General features: G+C 39.0%; 1 protein-coding gene across 1 annotated transcript in view; it reads left to right on the top strand.

Annotated features, from left to right (window-relative positions):
• STK32B (serine/threonine kinase 32B) overlaps positions 1 to 24,826 on the top strand; it is a gene marked incomplete at its 3' end in the record, with an annotated part of 393,231 nt that overhangs the window by 24,011 nt on the left and 344,394 nt on the right. The window lies entirely within an intron of this gene.

The raw sequence follows: 24,826 nt of genomic DNA, 5'->3' as shown, positions 1-24,826 counted from the left end.
AAATGTTTCTCAATCTTTTGCTGTGTTTTGATTTCTTAAAAATATATCTAAGTATGTTCATAATTCATTTCAGCCAGTAACCCTTGTGTCCATCTTGTGTGTAATTTTATTTTCTCCTTCTTTTAATATTAGTTTATCTTTGGATAAATTGAATCTTAACCAAATTTAGTTTTGGTGCAGCATTTTGATTCTTTATATTAAAATACATGCTTATTATAAAAAAATTTGAAGAATTTAGGAAACCTGAAAATGTTGTCAATAATGGTCGTTTTGATAGATTTCTTATTGCCTTCTTTTCAAGCACAGGTTTTTTTTCTTTATTCTGCAGATTCACTTTTTATTCCACTTTCCACTTAACAATGTCATATAAACATTCTCCTGTTCTTTCAATAAATATGTATTACTTTGTCTCTACCTTGCACAGTGCAAGGGTCCATGTAATTACATGTTTGCCTGATCGTTTCAGTTTTTGCTGCATAACATAGCAGCCCAAAATTCGTTAGCATATAGCAATAAGCATTTATATGTTGCTCATGCATCTATGGGACTGTAGCCCTGGCTGGAAATGCAAAATTAACATGGACTAAGTGCTCCTCATGGCAATGGCAGAAGTGCTAAGAGGATAAGCCCAGCTGTACAGGACATGTCACATTTCTGCTTGTATCATGTCTGTTACCATTTCATTGGCTGAAGAAAGTCACACGACGAAGAGAACCCAAAGTCAAGGGTGGGGAAGCATACTGTGCTGACCAAGAGTCGACGGCATCCATGTGAATGTAGAGTACGACTACGGAGGAGTGAAGAATTGGAACAAATAATCCAATCTACCCTAATAATAGATTAATATTCTATTTTAATAATTGCATATTATCCTAAGGAGATACTGTAATTTTCTTCACTTGTCCCCTATTTTGGGGGCATTTAGCTTATTCCTAGTTCCTCTTTCTCATAAATGATGCAAAATTGATCATGTTTGCTTATAAATTTTTTACCTTGCATTCATGATAATTTCCTTACAGTTGTCAATTCCCCAGAGTAGAATTACTAGACAAAAGCATAGGGGCATTTTTAATGTCTTCTGAATCACAATTTGTTGCTCTTTATTGCTGACAAGCATTTTTTCTACATTGTTTTTTCATTGACTAGTAAATACTGCATATTCACAGGACTGATCTATACCAGCGTAACCTGCATTTCGCTTCTTTTCAGCTAATGCTGTGGAAAATGTACTAAAAATATGTTGAATTTTAAGTTGATGAACTCTGTACATGGTAATTACAGGTTGAAAATGGAAATGATGATAAACTTCGCATGTATAAATCTTTGCCACAGTTACAGTGGCCACAATTTTGAGAGCAGATACCGATATCATAGGATCCTTGGACTTTTTTTTGTAACTAAGTCTGGATCAAAAGAGAAATATTTATTCCATCGTTGTAAAATTTTACTAGGCAGTGAATTTTCTTCCTTTGTATTGTTATGGAAAGTTTAGGTCACTGGGGGAAGAAGTTCAAAGAGGAGAGACAAAGGGAGGCTTCCTTGGTTCAGGCCTCATCTGCAGTGATAGCCTCTCGACAGACTATGCTTTTATGTGGAGGGCTCCAGATTACCTGAGATACATCCCAGAACTGTAAGTGCCATGTGGGCAAGAACCTTTTCTGCTACATTTCTTTCTGTACATGCAGCAACTAGAAAACTGTGTGGCAGTCATTCCTTTTTATGTAATATTTGTTGAATGAATAAACGAGTCTGCTAGTGTACCGAACATTTAATATGGTCTCCCATGTCAGTTTACCAAAGAGAGACAAAGTGGAATATCAGCAGAAGTATTATCTTACTACCTTGTCCATGTCCCTGCTGCACGGAGGCATTTCCTTTTTTAGTTCAACCCTCTTGATGGTGCTTCCTTATCCCCCAGTCTCACCCTAGGCATTCAGATGTCACTGCCGTTCCACAGTTTCCCCAACCAGCTGTGAAGGCAGACACCCACTGAACTCAAAACAGCTTTGGAATTCTCTGTAAGACACTTCCAGGAAGCTTCTCTGCAGCAATCAGAATGGGTACTTGAGGTAGAGCCTCTCCCTCGCTGACCCCATTGCACAGCCTTCCTGTGGGTACACCTCCCCAGCCGTTTTCCCCAGATCTCTTCTCTTCTCCCTTGCAGCCAAGGTTAGATGCTCAAAATACCTCTTATCTATTTCCTAGCCTAAGACACCTGGCAGCTTTATATAACAACTCCAATACCATGCAATCCATAGCAAAGAGGCAGCGGGGGAAGGCAGGAAATCAGATTTCCCTTATGACATCAGGGAGTCTTAGAGCCCTGGAGAATCCCAAACATTTTAACAGTTTCAAGCCTATTTTAGGGCAGACTCTATGGCAGGAGCTCCTATCCTGTAGGATGCTTTTGTCTTCAGGTAATAAAAAAGGCAACAAATAATAACTTAAATTGTGAGGATATTTCTTGTGTAATTAACAAGAAGTCCAGAAGGAAGTGGCCCAGGATGCAATAATGTCTTTTAAACCCTGGTTCTTTCTGTCCTGCTGCTCTGTTGTCTGATTATGGCCTTTTTCACATATCTCTTCTCTCAACATCTCAACATGGCTGCCACAGCCCCCACAAATCCCCACATGACAGTGTCCAGAGCAGGAAGAGCTGAAAGGAGGAAAGGGGCCTTTTCTTCTCTTGCCTCTTTTATCAGGGGGCACAATACTTCCTGGAAGCTAGGTGCAGACTTACCCTTGCAACTCATAAGTAGGTCGTGTGTCCACAGTCTGGACCAATCACTGGCCAAAACGTATTGGACTTCCATATTTCTCCTGGATTGACAAGGATTCACTCTCTAGAACTTTGTCAAAGAAAACCAGGAAGAAATTAGAATGGCTTTAGGGTAGAAAAACTAGGGTCTGTTAGCCTGAAAAAACAAAACAAAGACTAAAACAAAACAAACTGACATGGTATGAAAAGAGAAAGCTAAAAATTCAGGTAAAATGCAAGGCCACATTATTGTGAAGTTAATATGTGCAAGGTGGATCTTTCCCAGTAGCCAAATATTGATACATTCTGGGGGTCTAGAATGTTGGGGATTCAACTACATCTGAACCTGTTTGAGCTCTGCATATTCTGTCTGGCATCTCCTGGTGGCATTTGTTCACTCTAATTTAAGTATTGCTTGGGATGCCTCCTTGTTGGATTCAGACAGAATTTTGGGGACTGATGGAGCACCCTCTACCTACCTACTTCCCAAGTCAAGGTTGCCAGAGTTTCCCTGCCTGGCCTTGGCCTCCCCTTTTCTCCCCTGCCCACCTTTCCCAGAAGACCCCCTCCACCCTCTATTACTCCTCTCCCAGAAGATCAAACTCTGCCTTTGAGAAGGGGGCCAGCGCAGGGAAAAGAGTGTCATAGTGAAACTGATGCTAGCACAGGTTTTAGAGTATTTCAGTTTCTGTCACAACCACCCATGAAATTAGAATAACTATCTCTGTTAAAAGTAAAATGTTTTTTAAATATAAAATGAAAGTAAAAATGTTGACAACGCTGCAGTTAGAAGAAAAAAGCATTCTCACCACCCAGAGACAATTGTTATGCCTTAGCAATTCCTCTCCAAACTTCTTCTAGTCAACTTTTTTTGTTTTCTAGTCACACTGCATTACATTTTGTATTGCCAGAATATGTTTTAAACTCTTAACAATGTGTAATGGCTGCAGAATACTCCATCGTTGGGGCATACAGTAATTTATTTAACTATATTCCTATTGTTGGATGTTTGGGCTCTTTCCAGTGTTTTATTTTTAGAACTAAGAATGTATAAATTGTATACATAAAACTTTGCACTTTTTGTTGTTTTCTTAGTATAAATTTATTGAAGGGAAATTTACAAGGTGAAATTTATAAGCATTTTCTAACAGTCTTGACTTTATTCCCAAATTATTATTCATAAAATTTATGCCAGTGCTTGGCTTACCACATCCTGGCCAGCAAAGAGACATTTTAAAGTTTGGCTCATTAAGAAGGCAAAATTTCAATCTCATTGGTTTAAATGAGACTCTTGTTGCTTAGAGAGTTAGAAAATTTTCATACATGGTTATTACTATGTGTCTAAAACTGAAATCTTTACCTTCACCCTTAAACAGCTGCTGCCTGCAGTTAATGGAAACTCCATCTTTCCAGAGGCCCAGGTCAAAATTCTGGGGTCGTCCTTGATGCTTTGATTTCTCTTCCACCCCTCATTTCTCACTCAGTCTATGATGAATCCCTCTGCATGACCCCCACTGTTCCCAGCTGGGCCAGGCCACTGTGCTGTTTTGTCTGAGTCACTGCAGTAGTTTCCTGATTGGTCGCCCCACAGCCAGGTCTCAGCACAGCAGCCAGGGTCTTCTCATTACACCGTAACTAAGATCACGTTACTGCAGTGCACAGAACCCTCTGTGGCTCCCTGTTACTCTCAGTGAAGAAGCCCAAGGATCAAATTCTCCAAGGCCCTTTATGATCAAGCCCCTGCCACTTCTCAGACACCATTGTCTTCCACTTTCCCCATCACTGTCTTGCTGGACCTTGTATATACCAAGGCCATACCTCCCTCAGGACCTTTGATCTCATTGTCTGCTGCTGTCACATTTGCTTTCTTGCTGTTCTTTGAACACTCAGGTGCTGCCTCAGGACATTTGCACTTGCTTCTCCTCCACCTGAAAGTATCTTTCCCAGATACTTGCATGACTACTTCTTCCTTGCTTTTTTTAGATCTTTTCTGAACGTCATTTTCTCAAGGAGCCCTTCTCTGGTTTTCCTTTCTCAGCTTTTCACTCTTGCTGATATTTCACTTTGCACCTAGCTAGTATATGGTTTTCTTATTTATCTTAAATGTCATTTACAACCCCACTAAAATTAAGCTATTATAAGGCAGATATTTTTTCCAACTTTATTGAGATAATTGACAAATAAAAATTGTACATATTTAAGGGGACAATGTGATATTTCAATATACATACACATTGTGAAATGATTATCATAATCAAATTAATTAACATATATATCACCTTACATAGTTACCTTTTTTGTGTGTATGGTGGGAAAACTTGAGATCTACTCACTTAGCAAATTTCAAGCCTACAATACGTTTTTAGTAACTCTAGTCACCATGCTGTACCATTAGGTCTCCAAAACGGTTTGCTGTTATGTTGGAAAGTCTGTACCCTTTAGCCAACAGCCCCCTGTATTCCCCAGCCCCCAACCCCTGTTAACTACCATCCTACTGTCTGTTTTTGTGAGTTTGACTTTTTTAGATATTGCATGTAAGTGAGATCGTGGAGTATTTGTCTTTCTGTGTCTGGCTTACTACATTTAGCATAATGTCCATCAGTTTCATTCATGTTGTAGCAAATGGCAATGTTTCCTTCTTTTTGTTTTTTAAAGGCTGAATAGTATTTAGGGCTAATATGTTTAAAAATATATATATATACACATACCAAATATCCTTCATTCATTTTTCCATCAACAGACACATAAGTTGGGGTTCCCTATGTGTAGTGAGTATCTTTTCTCTTGATGCTCTCAAAATTCTTTCTTTGTCTTTCATTTTTAATAGTTTGATTGCAATGTGTTTTGGTAAAATCTTGTCTGGGTTCAACCATTTGAAACCTTTAAGCTTCATGTATCTGGATGTCCATATATCTCTGCATATTTGGGGTGTTTTCAGCCATTATTTCTTTAAATGAGATTTCTGGCCTTTTCTCTCTCTTTTTTCCCTCCTGGTATTCCCATATTCCCATAGTCCATATATTATTTCTGTTGGTGCTTTCCCGTATATTCTGTAGATTTTCTTTATTCCTTTTCATTCTTTTTTTTTCTTTTTCTCCTCTGAATGGATAATTTCAAAAGACCTTTCATCTAGCTCAAAGAGTCTTTATTCTTCTTGATCAAGTTAGCTGTCGTTGTTTGTTGTGTTTTTCATTTTGTTCATCATATTCTTCAGTTCCAGAATTCTGCTTTTAAAATATTATTTCCATCTCTTTGTTAAACTTCTAATTTTTGTTCATGTATTGTTTTCCTGACTTCGTTGACTTTTCTGTGTTCTCCTATACCTCACCGAACTTCCTTAAAAACTATTATTTTGAAATCTTTGTCAGACAGTCTATGTATCCTCATTTCTTTGGGGTTGGTTAATGAAAAATTACTGTGCTTCTTTGGAAGAATTGTGTTTTCTTAATTTTTTTTTTGTTTGTTTCTGGCACCCTTGCCTTTCTGTCTTTGCATTTGAAAAGCAGTCCCCTCCCAATTTTTAATGTCTCATTTTAGCAGAGAAATACCTGCACTAGTCAGCCCAGCTAGGAGTTTTTAGGCTTTCTTAGACCTCTTATATACAGGTCTGCCTGCTGTACATATATTTTTTTTCTCCCTTGGAGGGATTTCTTAAGATTGTGTTCTTAATCCTGCAGATTCTGGCCAGGTACTGAGAGCCTCCCATTTGTTGTCCCAAGGGAGGTATCCTGACATTCTCAAGTTTTTGTGACTTTTCTCAGCCCTACAGAGTCAGGTCAGCTGTCTGCATGTGCTCATGGGACTTCTGCAGAGGTTCAAACTTGCGCAAGTCCATGGAGGTGCATGCAGATGGCCAACCTCAGGGCAGGGAGAGAGGGATGAGGCAGATGGAGCATTGTAGGTATCCATGTGCTAATTAAGAAATCCACAGGTGAAGTATTCCGAACAGCCTATGAGAAGAGTTTTTTTATGAAGTCTGTAAAGCAGCTAGTAGCAATTGCAGTTCTTTGTTGAGGAAAGAGCCCTGTTTTCATGGGGATTTTTGTCTATCTGATTCATTCCTATATCCCTAGCTATTACCTGCTGGAAATGTAATGACAGCTCTAACTTTTTGACAATGAGTGAATACATGTGCATTTCCTTTTCAGTGCATTGTCTACCTAGGTTCTTTGTGTTTTTGTTGTTTGGAATACTCATTTTTTTCTATCATGAAAGTAGTACAGGTTCATAGTTAAAAAAAATTGGAAAACGTCCCAAAATCACAAAGTACAAAACTCCACTACTCTAGTCTTAACTTTGGGAACCAATGTTAAATTTTGCTTTATTTCCCAGGAAAATTTTTTTCTCTCCTATGCATAGATATTTTGAAAATGTGGGCATTGTGCAATACAATTTCACATTCCACTTTTCAACTTTCCATTGATTGGTGTGTATTTTCCATGAACAATAGCAATTTTTACATAGTTTTTTAGTGATTTCAAAATATTACAATAAATGAACACTTTATTTTACCTAGTTTTTAATTGTTGGCTCTGTTATTTCCATTTTATTTGCCACTGTAAGTAGTATGATGAACATTCTAGTGCATATCACTGTCTCTGTCTTTCAGATAATTTTCTTGAACTTGATTTTCTAAAGTAGAAAATGATTACAAGCAGTTTTAAGGCTCTAACATTTTTTCAACTTTAAGACTTTGTTTGGAGAGACCTTGGGGTGACTAAAGTTTAGCTTTAATTAATAGTTCCTTTTCAAAATGGATTTGGTTCATATTGTTTGGGAGATGTTTTCATTTTGGTTTATAGAGTGTGGTGAACAAAGTTCACTTGATTGTGGAAGGAAACAGACTCTTGACTGAGTTGCATTTTCATCTTTGGCACATTCACATGTTTCTGAAAGACCTTGGGCAAGTTACTCAACTTTTGAGCCTAATTTTCTGAATGTGTCACTTGTTTATAATTACATCTGCTTTGTTGTAAAGGTTAAATCAGATGGACTTCATATAGCCCCTTACACAGAGACTGGCAAATAGTACATGCTCAATAAATGGACATGGACTTTACTGCTATTTTAAACTATCAAAGGCTAAAATTATTCCTGGTATTCAGTATGTACATAAGTAATAACTGGGCCACTCTTTATTCACCTGTGTTTAAATGACAAAAGGAAGAGATAGTATCTGTTTTGCTTCCTTAGATATAGACTACTCTTCTGTTACCTATTTTTCTTTTCTTTTCTTTTTTTTTTTTTTTTTTTTTTTGGGACAGGGGCTCATTGTGTTGCCCAGGCTGGAGTGCAGTGGCACGATCTCAGCTCACTGCAACCTCCGACTCCTGGGTTCAAGCGATTCTGCTGCGTTGGCCTCCCGAGTACTGAGGTTAAAAGCGCCCACCACCACATCTGGCTAATTTTTGTATTTTTAGTAGAGATAGGGTTTTACCTTGTTGGCCAGGCTAGTCTTGAAATCCTGACCTCAGGTGATCTACCAGCCTCAGCCTCCCAATGTGCTGGGATTGCAGGCGTGAGCCACCACGCCCAGCCTGTTACCTGATTTGTTATACTTTCTGTCTGTTTCTCTTGGCAACACTACTTTTTAGTAATTGCTGTCCCTCTAACCTCTGTATTTAAATCCTTGTAGTTTTCTTGGATATCTCATATTTTAGATATAATTTGCTTTGGTGAATTTTTGAATTTCTTCAATATTTCCACAAACCTCTCTATATCATATTTACCCCATTTTGACTTCACGTCTTTGCATTGGAGAACTGGCTGCCACATGTAGCCTTGTCGACTGACATCTCTGTGTGTTTTGCTGAGTGCCTTCTGCCAAACTTCTGTATTACAAAAGACGACAGCATTATTTACAGCAGTGAAAGATGGTTAATAAACTAGATAGTTAACATGAGTAAATTAACATTCAGTAAATTATGATCATTCCCTAAAATGGAATATTTTGAAGACATGAAAAAAATGATATTTATGAAGCATTTGTAATGGTGATAAATTGATTATAATAAAAGTATTTATGACAAGATTCCAAGTATGAAAAGAAAATAAGATCTTCAGAATGCTTGAGTTATGGTAACAGAAACTGGCTCTGAATGCAAGGTTTTAAGATTTTATTTTATATTTCTTTAAATATTTTATTTTCCAATATTTCTGTGCTAAGAACAATTGTTTTTTCTTTGTTGGAAAAGTAACTTCTGTAAAAAATTGAGGAAAACAAATCTGTAAGATGAACTTAGTCCACTTAGTTTTGTATGGTTTCATAAATTAAGATTATATTTTAAACTGTCTCAGAGTAGAATTTTTTTTTAAAGACAACTTTTAATGCTTATGCCAGAGGAGACACTAAAATATAGAAGCTCCTTTGTAATGATAATCTGTAGGTTGAACAACTCCATGCCCCATTTTTCAATCAATATTTAATGTTGTAGCAAGGGCCTCTGGCATGATTCATGACAGTAAAAGTGTTGAGAAAGCACAAATCAGTTCCCCAGTTATTAACTGTGCTTTAACTCAGCGTTTTCCAGAATGTACTCTGAGACACATTGACTTTCAAGATTCTCTGAACAAATGTTTCTGTGGTCAAATTAAGTTAGGGAAATCCTGCAGTATGGCTTATAGGACAGCCTGGAAGCTAATTGATTGAATTTCTGACTCTGGAAATTACTAGTTGTAAATTTTTACTTAACATTTCTATGCCTCCATTTCTTTGTTTATAAAATGGGAAATATGTTGTATGCTGGTATGAGTAACAAATGATATAATAAATATAAAATGTCTGGCACAGTGCCTGGCCCACAGTTATGTACGGTAATTATCTTTTATACTCTTTCCTCTTCTTGAAGCTGCATAGGATTGATAATATAGCATATTAAGGATTCTGATAAATTGTACAGTAAGGAGACATGTTTAACTTTATTTGAGGTTAATGTCACAAACATTTCGCCACAGATGCTGTACTGGTTATTTCCCCATGGAATTGATGTTCTAGAAAACACATTGGTAGCATGGCTCTGGATGGTTCTAAGGAAGCACCCAATAACATGCAGGTGCATTCTCTACTATGTTCAAAACAAACACCAACAGGTCATTAGTGAAATGGTAGAGTAAAGAACTCTGAAATTCCATAGTTTCATAAAAGCAATAAAAAAGCATTGATAACATTGTTAGAAGTAACTTTTTTGGAACTCTGGAGATTAACTAAAGGCTTAGACAACCCAAGAGGCACTTAAGAAAAGCAGCTGAACTTTGTTGAGAACATCAAGCTTTGTGGTATTTTAACTTACCCTAGTCTCATTCCCCATTTACTAGCTCAGCAATAGCCTTGAAAATAACAACCTATGTGCCTTGTACCAGAGAAAGCAGAAGAGACCTTTTTCACACAGAATTATAATTGCTTGGTATGTTTGTTGGCTCTCTGGAAGAAGACTAGCTGGAATCTAGTAAAATCTTTATTTTACTCAACTTGGAACTTTCCCAGTGCTACCTGGGAGAAGGGTAATTGTCTAAAACATTTACAGGAAAATGTTTCAGTCACTGTTGCATGAAGTGATAGATAATAGTTGGTGCAAACAATAGACTAAAAAGCTTTGGAAGAAATTCTGGGAAATGAGATACTTAGGGAAATAGGGCTCAAAAGCTTCTGTCTATTTCTGGGAATCTATAGGTTCGTGTGCATGCCCAGGGTTGTGCACCTGTCTCAAGAAAGACTTGAGGAAGTCCCAGACTTTCACCTCTGCCTAACTTTGAGGGTCTGTGCCAGCAGGAAGTGAAGGCTAAGGTAGAGCTGTCAACTATCTGGCTGAGTGTGGAGGGTGTGCTCTCACAGACCCAAAGCTCTTCTGCAAATGCTGGAAGATTTCTTGGTTCTAAGAGTTTAAGGAAATCTTTTTATAGTTGTTAGATGACCGCTAAGCTAATGGAACAGAAATAAAAGAATGAAGAGAAATGAACAATGTCTTAGAGACACATGAAGTGGCATCAAGTGTCGCAACCATAATGGCAACCCAGAAGTAGAAGAGAAAGAGAAAAGAGAAAAAATAATGTTTGAAGATAATAATGGTAAAAAGTAATCCAAATGCGACAAAAAACAATAAGCTACACTTCCAAGAAGCTCAGTGAATCTCTAGTAAGATAAACTAAAAAACCACTCCAAGATTAATTAAACTGTCACAGTTAAACATAGAATTTTGAAAGCAGCAAGGGAGAAGTGACTCATCATGTGTAGTAAGATTAACAGCTGATATCCCATCAGACTCTGTGGAGGCCAGAAGGCAGTGAGATGATGTACTCAAACTGCTGAAAAAAATCTCCTGTCAATCAAGAATTGTGTATCTGAAAAACTATCTTTAAAAATGAAGAATAAATTAAGACATTTCCAGATAAACAAAAATTGAGTTTGTCACTAGCAGACTTGTCTTGCAACAGATAGTAAAGTGAGTCATTCAGAAATGAAATGTAAGGATAGTATAGAGTAACTCAAAGCTGCATGAAGAAATTAAGAACACCAGTAAAGTTAACTACATGGATAAATGAGACACAGCATAAATGTATTTTGTTTGTAATTCTTTTATTCCATGTGTTTTAAAATTGGATAAAGCTATTAAATCTATATTGATAGGCACATAATGAATAAATCTATAATGTGTTGTAAAACAGCATAAAGGGGTGAATGAAGAGATATAGCAGCATAGATTTTGTATATGTTTGAAATTAAGTAGTATTAATAGAAACTGGATTATTATAAATTGAGATGCTAATTATAATACCTAGGGCAATCACTACAAAAAATAATAGTGTATATAGAGAGAATCAAGAAATAAATTACTAATGGTGCACTATAAAACATCTATTTAACAAAAAGAAGGCAGTAATACAGAAATTGATAAATAAAAAGTTATGAGTTATAGAAAGCAAATAAAAATAGTAAAAGTAAATTCTTCCTTATCAGTAATTACATTAAATGTAAATGGATTAAACTCTCCAATTAAGAGGTAGATATTAGCAGAATGGATAAAAAGCAACTATATGCTATCTAGAAGAAACTCATTTTAAATTCCAAGGGACAAATAATTTGAAAGTCAAATGATAGAAAAAGATATTCCATGCAAATAATAAACAAAATAGAAGCAAAGTGGCTAGACTAATATCAAACATAATAGACTTTAAGAAAAAATAATTACTAGAGTAAATAAGGATATTATACAATAATAAAAAGGTCAACTCACCAAGAGGACATAATAATTACAAATATTTATGCATCTCATAATAGAGCCCCAAGATGTATGAAGCAAAAAGCAACAGAATTGAGGGTGGAAATGGACATGTGAACAATAATAGTTGGAGACTTAAATACTCTACTTTCAAAAATGGAAAGAACAACTAGACAGAATATCATCAAGGAAATAAAAGACTTGAACAATATAAATGAAATATACCTGATGGACATGTATGTAACAGTCCACTTAACAACAACAAAACGCACATTCTACTTAAGCACTCATGAAACATTTTCCAAGATAGACCAAATGTTTGACCATAAAACAGTCTAAGTTTAAAAATATTTAAATTATACAATGTATGCCTGTGATCTCAACAGAAAAAAGTGAATCAATAATAAAAGGAAAGCTGGAAAATTCACCAATATGTGGAAATTAAACAACACATTCCTAAATAACCAAAACTAGAAAATAGTTTGAGGTGAATAAAAATGAAAACACAGTGTATCAAAACTCATGGTATGCATTTATCATAGATTTGTGGGATCTAAAAATCAAAACAATTGAATTCATGGACATAGAGATTAGAAGGATGGTTACCAGAGGATAATAAATGGGTACAAAAAATAGTTAGAAAGAATGAATGAGGCCTGCTATTTGACAGCACAGCAGGGTGACTGTAATCAGTAATAACTGTATGTTTTAAAATAACTAAAAGAATATAATTGGATTTTTAGTAACTCAAAGGATAAATACTTGAGAGGATGAATATCCCATTCTCCATGATGTGATTATTAATACCTAGTATTTGATCGTACAACAGGGTGAGTGCAGTCAAAATAGTTTAACCATACATTTAAAATAACTAAAATAGTATAATTGGATTGTTTGTAACACAAAGGATAATTGTTTGAGGGGATGGATACTTCATTTTCCGTGATGGATTATTATGCATTGCAGCCTGTATCAAGGCATCTCATGTACCCCATAAACACATAAAGCTGCTATGTACCCATAAAAAATAAAAATTAAAAAAAAACGTTATAGTATGCAGTGAAAGCATGGTCAGAGGGAAATTTATAGTTGAATGTTTACATTTAAAAAACAAGGAAGATCTCAAATCAATAACCTAATCTTTCACTTTAAGAATCTAGACAAAGAAGAACAAACTAAATCCAACACAAGCAGAAGAAAGGAAATACTATGAATTAAAATGGAAATAAAGGAACTAGAGAAGGTTAAAACATAGAGACAATCAATGAAGCCAAAAGTTTGCTCTTGGAAGAGATCTACAAAATTGTCAAGCCTTTACCTAGACTGACTGAGAAAGAAAGATGATTCAAAGTACTAAAATTAGGAATAAAAGTAGGGACATTTCTACTAACCTTACAGAAATAAAAGGATTGTAAGAGAATATTATGAATAATTGTATGCCAATAAATTAGATAACCTAGATCAAATAGACAGACTTCTTTTTTTTTCTTTATTTTCTTCTTAAAAAAAAAAAGGTATACATGTGCAGAACATGCAGGTTTGTCACATATGTATACATGTGCCATGGTGGTTTGCTGCACCTATTGACCCGTCCTCTGAGTTCCCTCCCTTCAACCCCATCCCACAACAGGCCCTGGTGTGTATTGTTCCCTTCTCTGTGTCCATGTGTTCTCATTGTTCAGCTCCCACTTGTGAGTGAGAACATGCAGTGTTTGGTTTTCTGTTCTTGTGTTAGTTTGCTGAGGATGATGGTTTCTAGCTTCATCCATGTCCCTGCAAAGAACATGATCTTACTCTTTTTTATGGTTGCATAGTATTCCATGGTGTATGTACCACATTTTCTTTATTCAGTCTATCATTGATGGGCATTTGGGTTGGTTCCATATCTTTGGTATTGTAGCTAGTGCTGCTATAAATGTATGTGTGCATGTGTCTTTATAGCAGAATGATTTATATTCGTTTGGGTATATACCCAGTAATGGGATTGCTGGGTCAAATGGTGTTTTTGGTTCCAGATCCTTAAGGAATCACCACCCACTGTCTTCTACAATGGTTGAACTAATTTGCATTCCCACCAAAAGTATAAAAGCATTCCTATTTCTCCACAACCTCATCTGTTTCTCCACAGCATCTGTTGTTTCCTGACTTTTTAATAATCGCCATTTTGACTGGCATGAGATGGTATCTCATTGTGGTTTTGATTTACATTTCTCTGATGATCATGATGTTGAGCTTTTTTTCATATGTTTGGTGACTGCATAAACGTCTTATTTTGAGAAGTGTCTGTTCATATCCTTTGCCCACTTTTGATNAAGTATAAAAGCATTCCTATTTCTCCACAACCTCATCTATTTCTCCACAGCATCTGTTGTTTCCTGACTTTTTAATAATCGCCATTTTGACTGGCATGAGATGGTATCTCATTGTGGTTTTGATTTACATTTCTCTGATGATCATGATGTTGAGCTTTTTTTCATATGTTTGGTGACTGCATAAACGTCTTATTTTGAGAAGTGTCTGTTCATATCCTTTGCCCACTTTTTGATGGGGTTGTTTTTTCTTGTAAATATGTTTAAGTTCCTTGTAAATTCTGGATATTAGACCTTTGTCAGACAGGTAGATTGCAAAAATTTTCTTCCATTCTGTAGGTTGCCTGTTCACTCTGATGCTAGTTTCTTTTGCTGTGCAGAAGCTCTTTAGTTTAATTAGATCCTGTTTGTCAGTTTTGGCTTTTGTTACAATTGCTTTTGGCATTTTCATCATGAAGTCTGCCCATGACTGTATCCTGAATAGTATTGCCTCGGTTATCTTCCAGGGCTTTTATGGTTTTGGGTTTTACATTTAAGTCTTTAATCCATCTTTTTTTTTTTTTTTGAGACGGAGTCTTGCTGTGTCGCCCAGGCTAGAGTGCAGTGGCGTAATCTCGGCTCACTACAAGCTCCACCTCCTGGGTTCACACTATTCTCCTGCCTCAGCCTCCTGAGTAGCTGGGACTACAGGTGCCCACCCCACGCCCGGCTAATTTTTTGTATTTTTAGTAGAGATGGGGTTTCACCGTGTTAGCCAAGATGGTCTCGATCTCCTGACCTCGTAATCTGCCGTCTCGGCCTCCTAAAGTGCTGGGATTACAGGTGTGAGCCACCGCGCCCGGCCTTTAATCCATCGTGAGTTAATTTTTGTATAAGGTGTAAGGAAAGGGTCCAATTTCAGTTTTCTGCATATGGCTAACCACTTTTCCCAGCACCATTTGCTGAATAGGAGATCCTTTCCCCATTGCTTGTTTTTGTCAGGTTCGTGGAGGGTCAGATGGTTGTAGATGTGTGGTGTTATTTCTAAGGTCTCTGTTCTGCTCTATTGGTCTATATGAAATTTCTAGAAACACAAACGCTACCAAAACTTATTTAAGGACAAATAGAAAATCTAGATAGACTTATAACAAGTAAAAAGGTTTTGATAATTTTAGAACTTTTAACAAAGAAAAATTCAGGGCCAGATGGTTTCTTGGGTAAATTCTACAAACATTTAAATGAAAATTAACACCATTCGTTCTCAAAGTCTTCGAAAAATATAAAAGGAGGAAACACTTCCTAACTTATTCTATGATGCCAGTATTCCCCTGATACCAGTGCCAGATTTCGCCTTGGGCAAGTGCTTCTTAGAGTTGACTCCAAAAACACAGTAACAAAATACTCAATAGGACGGAATAATAAAACAGAATAGCAAATATTGGCAGTATTGTGGAAATATTGGAATCCTTATACATTGCTAGTGGAAACAGTTTGACAGTCCCTAAAAAAATTAAAGATAGAGGCCGGGCGCGGTAGCTCAAGCCTGTAATCCCAGCACTTTGGGAGGCCGAGATGGGCAGATCACGAGGTCAGGAGATCGAGACCATCCTGGCTAACCCAGTGAAACCCCGTCTCTACTAAAAAATACAAAAAACTAGCTGGACGAGGTGGCGGGCGCCTGTTGTCCCAGCTGCTCGGGAGGCTGAGGCAGGAGAATGGCGTAAACCCGGGAGGCGGAGCTTGCAGTGAGCTGAGATCCGGCCACTGCATTCCAGCCTGGGCGACAGAGCGAGACTCCGTCTCAAAAAAAAAAAAAAAAAAAAAAAAAAAAAAAATAAAAAAAAAAATAAAAAATTAAAGATAGAATTACAGTATGATCTAGCAAATCTACTCTTAGGTATACATGCTGAAAAGAATTGAAAACAAGTATTCACACAAAAACATGCAGAATTATTCACAATAGCCAACAAGAAGGAGTAAGGCAAATGTTGATCAGCTGATGAATGGATAAACATAATGTGGTGTATCCTTAAATGGAATATTTTTGAGCCATAAGAGGAATGAAGTACTGATACATACAGCAACATGGATGAACTTTTAAAACTTTATGTTAAGTGAAAGAAGTCTGTCAGAAAAGGTCACATATTGTATGATTTCATTTATATGGACTGTCTAGAATAAACAAATCCATAGATATGGAAAGTAGATTAACGGCTGGAGAAGGGAGTGGAATTGAGAGTGACTGCTAACAGGTACAGTGCTTCTTGCTGGAGTGATGAAAACGTTCTGGAATTAGATAGAGATATGGTTGCCCAGTATTGTGAATATGCTCAAGTTCAATGAATTGTACACTTTAAAATGGTATACTAGTTTATTCTCACACTGCTATAAAGAAATACCAGAGGCTGGGTGCAGTGGCTCACGCCTGTAATCCCAGCACTTCTGGAGGCTGAGATGGGCGGATCTGAAGTCAAGAGTTTGAGACCAGCCTGGCCAACATGGTGAAACCCCGTCTTTACTAAAAATACAAAAATTAGCCCGGTGTGGTGGCGGACACCTGTAGTCCCAGCTGCTCCGGAGGCTGAGGCCAGAGAATGTTGTGAACCTGGGAGGCAGAGCTTGCAGTGAGCGGAGATTGCGCCACTGCACTCCAGCTTGGGCAACAGAGTGAGACTTTTGTCAAAAAAAAAAAGAGAAAAAAAGAAAGAAAGAAGGAAGGAAGGAAGGAAGGAAAGAAGGAAGGAGGGAGGGAGGGAGGGAGGAAGGAAGGAAAGGGAGGGCGGGAGGAAGGAAAGGAAGGAAGGAAGGAAGGAAAGGAAGGAAGGAAGGAAGGAAGGAAGGAAGGAAGGAAGGAAGGAAAACCTGAAACTGGGTAATTTATAAAGACGACAGGTTTAATTTGTTCATGGTTCTGCAGGCTCCACAGGAAACATAGTGGCTTCTGCTTCTGAGGAGTCCTCAGGAAGACGTCTCATCTGGTGGGAGCAGCAGCAAGGGATGGTGGGGGGTGCTACACACTTTTAAATGACCAGATCTCATGAGAAGTCACTGTCCCGAGAACAGCACCAAGGAGATGGTGCTAAACCATTCATGAGAAACCGCCCTCATGGTCCAGTCACCTCCCACCCAGTCTCACCTCCAACAATAGGAATTTCAATTTGACATGTGATTTGGGTGGCGGACACAGATCCAAACTGTATCACATCTTGAATTTATGCTGTGTGAATTATATCTCAATAAAATATTGGAAAATAATAAAAGAGGGCAAAGGGAAGAACAACAAATGTAAACAAACACCATATATGGTTGATCCTTGAACAACATGGGTTTGAGTTATGCAGGTCCTCTCATATGTAGGTATTTTTCAATAAATATATTGGAAAAAATTTTGGAGATTTTCAACAATTTGAAAAAAGCTTGCAGAAGAAAACTTGTGTGGCCTAAAATACTGAAAAAATTAAGAAAAAGATATTTCATGAATACCTAAAATATATGTAGAGACTAATCACTTACTACCATAAAATAATATGCAAATCTATTATAAAATGTTAACATTTATCAAAACGTACACACAGACACAGACTGTACATGGTGCCATTTGAAGTCAAAAGAAACATAAACAAATATGAAGATGCTGTATTCAATTGTAGCTGCATGAAACTTAGTATATATTGTACTGCTGTAAAAATTTCATAGCCACCTCCTATTGCTGTTGTGGTGAGCTTAAGTTTTTTGAGTATCTGCTTAAAATGCCATGTGATGCTAATAATCTCCGGGTGAGCAGTTTGTTGCCCCACTAAATGTGTATCACCCGTGAATAGTGATCTCTTGCAGTTCTGGGATATTTTTCATCATGTTTTGTGCAATACTTTGGAAAACACCATGAGACTTACATGAAGTGCTGAGAGTGATGCTGGAAGTGCTTCCAAGAGGCAGAGCAAAGTCCTGACATTACAAGAAAAAGTTGAATTGCTTGATATGTACTTTAGATTGAGGTCTGCAGGGCAGTTGGTTGCCTGCCATTTCAAGAAAAAGGACCAATGTAAAAACAGGGAGTTTTGTGAAACCATTGGTGTAGCTACACCGGCAGGCATGAAAACCTTGCACTTTTTGTGAAATACCTTTTATCTCACATTGAAAGTGCAGCTATTATATGGGTGCAGGATTGCCACAAGGAAGGTATACCCACAGCGTGTAATGAATCAAGAAAAAGCGTCACTATATGAAAACTAAAGCAAAAGGAAGGTGAAGGATCTACAACTGAAGAATATAATGCCAGCAAAGAATGGTTTGACAATTTCAGAAAGAGGTTTAGCTTTAAACATGTCAAGTTAACAGGAGAAGCGCTTCTGCCAACCAAGAGCCAGCAGGTGAGTTTCCAGACGCCATTAAGAAAATCATTGGTTGGCATGGTAGCTCATGCCTGTAATCCTAGCATTTTGAGAGGTTTAGGTGGGAGGATTGTTTGAGCCCAGGAGTTCAAGGTCAGCCTTAGCAACATAGCCAGATATTGTCTCTACAGAATATTTTAAAAACTCCTTGGGCATGGTGGTGTGCACCTGCAGTCCCAGCTACTTGGGAGGCTGAGACAGGAGGATCGCTGGAGCCTGGGAGTTCAGGGCTACAGTGAGCTGTGTTTGTGTCACTGCACTCCAGCCTAGGTGACTGAGAGAGACCCTGTTGCTATAAAAGAATACAGCATACAATACTTATAACATACAAAATATGTGTTAATCTATGGTTTATGTTATTGGTAAGGCTGCCAGTCAACAGTAGGCTACTAGTAGTCAAGTTTTTGGGCAGTCAAATTTATACACAGACTTCTGACTGCATAGGGAGTTAGCGCCCCTAACTCCCACATTGTTCAAGGGTCAACTATGTTTTCTGCCCTCAGTGATGTCTGAATCAACAGTGCAATCTTAGGGCAAGTATAGCATTTCATTAATTCATCCAGCCTGCATTACTGCACACTACTAGTTGCCAGGCCCTGCTCTGGGCACTGTGGGCTCAGAGAGGAATGACACTGTGGACTCAGAGAGGAATGAGATACAGGCTCTTCCTTGAAGAGCTTACTGCCTGGCAGGTGAGTGACGTAAGGTGGTGCTAATGGCACTGAGACCAGGCGCTCCTTTAGGGATGAATTCAGGGGGGGCAGCTACAGCTCTGACTGGCAGGAGAGGGCTGTAGGAATGAGGGCTAAGGAAATTTTCGTGAGGATATATTTATGGCTGGGGTTCAGGTTCAGGTGGGTAAGGGCAGGCTGGGAAGAGATCACCCAAGTGGGGTGGGCAAGGTGGGTGGATCACTTGAGGCCAGGAGTTCAAGATCAGTCTGGCGAAACTCCGTCTTTACTAAAACTACAAAAACTAGCTGAGCATGGTGGTGCACACCTGTAGTCCCAACTACTTGGGAGGCTGAGGCAGGAGAATCGCTGGAATCTGGGAGGTAGAGGTTGCAATGAGCTGAGATCGTGCCACTGCACTCCAGCCTGGGTGACACAGCTTGACTCAGTATGAAAAACCAGCAAACAAAGTGTAACAGGGTTCATTTATTAAAACAATATATACTGGTCTCTTCTGGGTTCCAGACCTTGTACTTGACTTTGGGTAAATGGTGGTGAGTAAAAGAGACATGTCACCACCTGCATGACTGACCGTTTGATTGTGTGATTAGGAGTCTCTGTGGCAGCATGGCTCACAATGAGTAATATACATGATGTGTTTCAGTATCTAATGCCAATGGAGTGGTTAAGTCATTTGGGGACATAGTCTGATGGAACGTTATTAATCATTCAAAGTAGTGTTCCTTGACAATTTTGATGTAATATGTTCAAGATTTAAGTGAAAAAGCTGGTTACATATGAAGTGGAAAAAATTGCTACTGCATATTATATTAGTGATTTCATGGGTTGTGTAATTATGAATATTTTCATTGTCTTCTGTGTCTTTTCTGTATTTTCTATTAGAGAAATATTTTCTACAATGAGCATACGCTGTAATAGTAAAAAAATTGTTGAAAACATTCTAAGAATATTTTCCACAGTGAGCATGTGCTGTAACATAGTAAAAATGTTGTTTAAAACATCATTCTAAGACAGCTAAAACTTTGGCTTTACCCTAAAATATCCTTTTAGAACTTTCAGACAGCTAGGATGAAGTGTAAAGGGAGTAGTATCGCAGTGCTTCAGATTTTCTGCACTTTCCTGTTAAAAATAATAATAAAACATTCTCTCCTCTCCCGGCATGATAGGCTGTTGGTAATGTTGCACAAGCCAGCAGGCGGTCAGCATTTCTGCATCTCCACTGTTGGGAGTGGCCCTGCAAGCCAAGGAAATTGATCTGCATGTTTCCCGTACTCCAGATGGCCTTTTGACAACAAAAAGCAAACATTCCAACAGTCACCATGCACATCCTCTCAATTAGACTCCCTCCTCCCACCCTGGGTCTGTTGGAGGGGCTACATTATTTCTAGATCTTTACTTTGAATTTGAGGTGTGCCTTTGGTCAGCGACAATCTTAGTGGTGTTTTTGGTTGGGTAATTCTTAGGACCTTGGCATCTATGGCACCTCCGGAGCCAGTCGGAAACACCCTGAGGCTTGCCTGAGCTTGTGGGAAGGGGGAGGGTGGCATTTACAATTGTCAGCCCATCTTCAGAGACCCCCAGCCCACTTTGCAGATGGGCACTTCTGTGCCACCAAAGGAAGAGCCTGGGTGACCGCCAACAGGCAAAAAGAGAGGAGCAGATATTAACACTTGTAGTAACTAAGATTGATTTCCAAGGTGTTGACCATTTGTAAAGGGAGGAAAACACCAACATTTATGGAGCTCCTGCTGAGTGCCAGGCACTCCACATGGAAGCCTATTCAATCATCACAGTGTCCCTACAAGGTAAGACTATTTATTCTTCTTCTACAGAAGAGGAAATTGAAGCTGAAAAAATAAGAAACTATCCACTGCACAAGTGGCAGAGGTAGGATTTGCACCCCAATTGGTCCAATTCTTCTTCTTGTCCCAATTATTGCTTTATGAATGTGAAAAGTTGTTTATTTAAATTACTTTCTTGCCCATGGTATTTTTATTGTGGAATGTAAAAGAGAATGTAAAAGTGGCCATTAACTAACTAGGGAAGCCTGTCTGCTTTCTGCCGTAAATGGACGTGGACATGCTTCGTTCATGTTTGTTGAATGAATGAATGATACACATCTAATGCATATACCTTGAAAATGGCACAAGTGACACTTCTTGTTATTCCTTGTATAGAGTTAAAGACAGCTAAACTTTGTTCACAGTTTGCTGAATTTAAATGAATCCATCCAATTTCTTTCTTGCTTAAGAGAACACATTAGCTTCATTTAGAAGGCTGCTGTTTCAACAGAAATGTCTACACAACAAGAAAGAAAGAGCCCCTACTTGTTCCTTGGCAGATTGCTAGGGTCTTACCAAATATCTCCTCTCTCTCATGTGTTGTCCTTGATGTTTTAGCTTCCAGACACTGGATAGCCAAGAAGGGGAGGTCAGGAGCTTGGTTCTTTTCACGAAGTGACATGCGAATCTTAGTCTCTAACTTGGGTGACTCCAATCAGACTCTTCAGAAGGGCCATTTTTTATGGTTTCTGAAAGACTTAAAGCTTAACAGGACCCTGATCGCTAACTCATTAACATGTCAACATGTGATTTAGATGTTGCTTCAGTCACTAAGTAAGGAGGGCTGTATCAGTTAGCTATTGCTGCATAACAAATTGCCCTGAAAACCAATGGCTTAAAACAATAACCTTTTAACATTACTTAATGTGTCTACAAGTCAGCTGGGGAGTTCTGCTAACCTGGGGTAGGGTTAGATCATCTCAGAGGGGTTCACTCATGTCTCTGCAGTCAGCTGGTTGTTCAGCTAGGTACTGGCCAGTCTATGATGGTCTTGGCTGGGATGTATCATCTATTCCACATGATCTCTTATCTGCTAACAGGCTAACCTGTGCTTGGTCCTAGATAGTGGCAGGGTTCCAAGAAAGATCACTCCCATTTTATTTTATTGGTCAAATCAGGTCTCCAATTCAGCCTGAATGCAAGTAATGCAGAAATAGACTCCATCTCTTGATGTGAGGACCTGAAAAGTTGCATTGTACATGGTGTGGTATGGAAAGCAGTGAAAAGTGTTAAAGACAGTGATTTGGAGCAGAAGGAGTTATGTTTAGTTATGTGTACAGTACTACAGGAAAGGAAACAGGGAGTTGGGCTCTCTATGTATTATTCATGTAACAGGAGGACCCTGGGAACGAGTATGCCCTGGAGCTAATCACCATCCCAGCATCTCTTGGCTGAGAATGAAAGTTATTTCCTTGGTTACAAAACCCACTATCAGCAGCAGAGAGTGGGTAGAAATGCTGTCCTAGGAGTTTCATCATGAGTATGTGGTATGCATGTGTGTGCTAAGCATTTGAAATAAATCTCATGACCGCATGCTTGAAGTGTACCAGTTACTTCTCATAAGAGTTCTGTAAGGAGGTACTGCTAGCTCCACTTTATAGGTGAGTAGATTGAGACTTCTCAAGGTGAAATCACTACTTCAGGTCACCATAGCTAAGTGTAGTCCATGATTCTAACTTCCAGTTTCTGAAGCCAAAGACTCTTCCCTCTTCCTGTCTCCCAGCTGTTCTCTCTTTTACAAGCTGCTTTGTTAGTAGGAATGCAGTCATGTACCCTAGTAACTCAACGGCATGGGGTGACATATATAACACAGCCTTGCCCGGATGTGATTGTGGGACCCAGGGAAAGAAGATGCTATCAGATTCAGCATCCATTGGAATATGTTGAGCACTACTGTATGGAAAGAGGGAGTATCAGTATCCTATTGCTGCCATAACAAACTGCCATCTCCAGTGGCTTAAAACAATACACATTTATTTTCTTGCAGTTCTGGAGGTCAGATGTCTTTTATCTACAGTGTGTTTCGCTAGGCTAATAACAAGGTGTCAGAAGGGATAGTTCTTTCTCGAGGCTGTAGGAGAGAACCTATTCATTGCTTTCTCCAGTTTCTAGAGATGCCCATATTTCCGGGCTCATGACCTCCTGTCTTCAAAGCCAGCAATGGCTGTTTGAGTTCTTCTCACACCCCATCACGCTGACTCAGTCCCTTATGATTACATGGGGTCCACTCAAATAATCCAGGATAATCTCCCCATCTGGAGGTCAGAGATTGACAGCCTCAATTCCATCTGCAACCTTAAGTCCCCTTTCCCAGGTTCTAGGAAGTAGAACGTGGGCATCTTTGGGGACCTTATTCTGCCCACCATAGAGAGATTGTGCTAAACCAACAAACATAGGTGAATTGAACCATCTACCAGCAAGACTTATGCAGTCGTGTATGTGTGTGTATGTGTGTGCACGCGCACATGCGCGTATGTGATGTGTTCACAACTAAGTGGAGTAAAAGGCTGCCTGTGAAAAGTGGTGTGGCAGGGTTATGCCCAGGAGTTAGGGGAGGGTCATGGAAGAAGATTGCTTCAAATTTTGAGTGGTGGGAAGGTAGACAGAAGCTTTGTGATGGAAGTGGTCTATGAACTTGGCCTTGAAGGACAGGATTTGAAAGAATAAATTTGGTTGGGAGAACATTCTAGGCAAAGGAAATATCCCAGAAGCACAGTTCCTACCAACAGAATGAGTGCTGTACTGTAGGTATATGTGGTGATACCCAGCTTGGCTGCCTTCTAGGGACAGCAGGCACATGAATGAGAGGAGTGCCTGTTCTGCTCATGAGCTCCCGGGTTTCCAAGTGGGACCTGTCTGAGCCAGGGTGGGCAGCCAGCACCCAGATGTTGTCCTGCAGGAACCTGAGCCAGGAGTGACCAGATGCTTGGTTTTCTGAAGAAGCCAGAGATCTGCATCTTTATTTGAAATGTTCAGATTTTAAAAGTTTATGTTTAATTCAGTTCTTAAAAAAAAAAAAAAGAAAACACTGAATAGGTCAAATAGAAATCAGAGGGTCTCCATTTGTAACCTCTGAAATGAGGCACAGAGAGGTGGAATGACTTGTCAAGGCCACACAGCTGAGAAGTGATAGAGCCAGCACAGTGAGCAATCCCTCCTGATGCTCTTGATGCTGCTGCAGATTCCATGGCCACCGTGAGCCTCCTCTCAGAGATGGATGGGCTGTCGTCTCTGGGCCGCAGGAGGTGTTCAAACCAAGAGAGGGTGGCCACTGACTAGAGAGGCAGTACTATAGGAGCACTGCTGCGGAAGGACAAGGTTACCCCTTCCTTCCTCCTTCCCTCCCTCCCTCCCTCCCTCCTTGCCTTCCTTCCCTCCTTCCTCCCTTCTTCCTTCCTTCCCTTCCTTCCTCCTTCCTTCCTTCCCTCCCTCCCTCTCTCCTTCCTTCCTTCCTCCCTCCTTTTTTCCTTCCCTCTCTTCCTTCCTCCTTCCTCCCTTCTTTCCTTCCTTCTTTGTTTCCTTCCTTGCCTACTCTTTCTTTTCTTTTCTTTCTTTCTCTCTTTTTCCTCTCTTTCCTTCTTCCTTCCTTCCCTCCTTTCCTTTCTTTCTTTTCTTCCATTCTTTCTTTCCCTTCCTCCCTC

Source organism: Rhinopithecus bieti, unplaced genomic scaffold (genome assembly GCF_001698545.2).
Source record: "Rhinopithecus bieti isolate Rb0 unplaced genomic scaffold, ASM169854v2 scaffold_75975, whole genome shotgun sequence".
NCBI lineage: Eukaryota > Metazoa > Chordata > Mammalia > Primates > Cercopithecidae > Rhinopithecus > Rhinopithecus bieti.
This window is presented reverse-complemented; position numbering and strand designations above follow the sequence as displayed.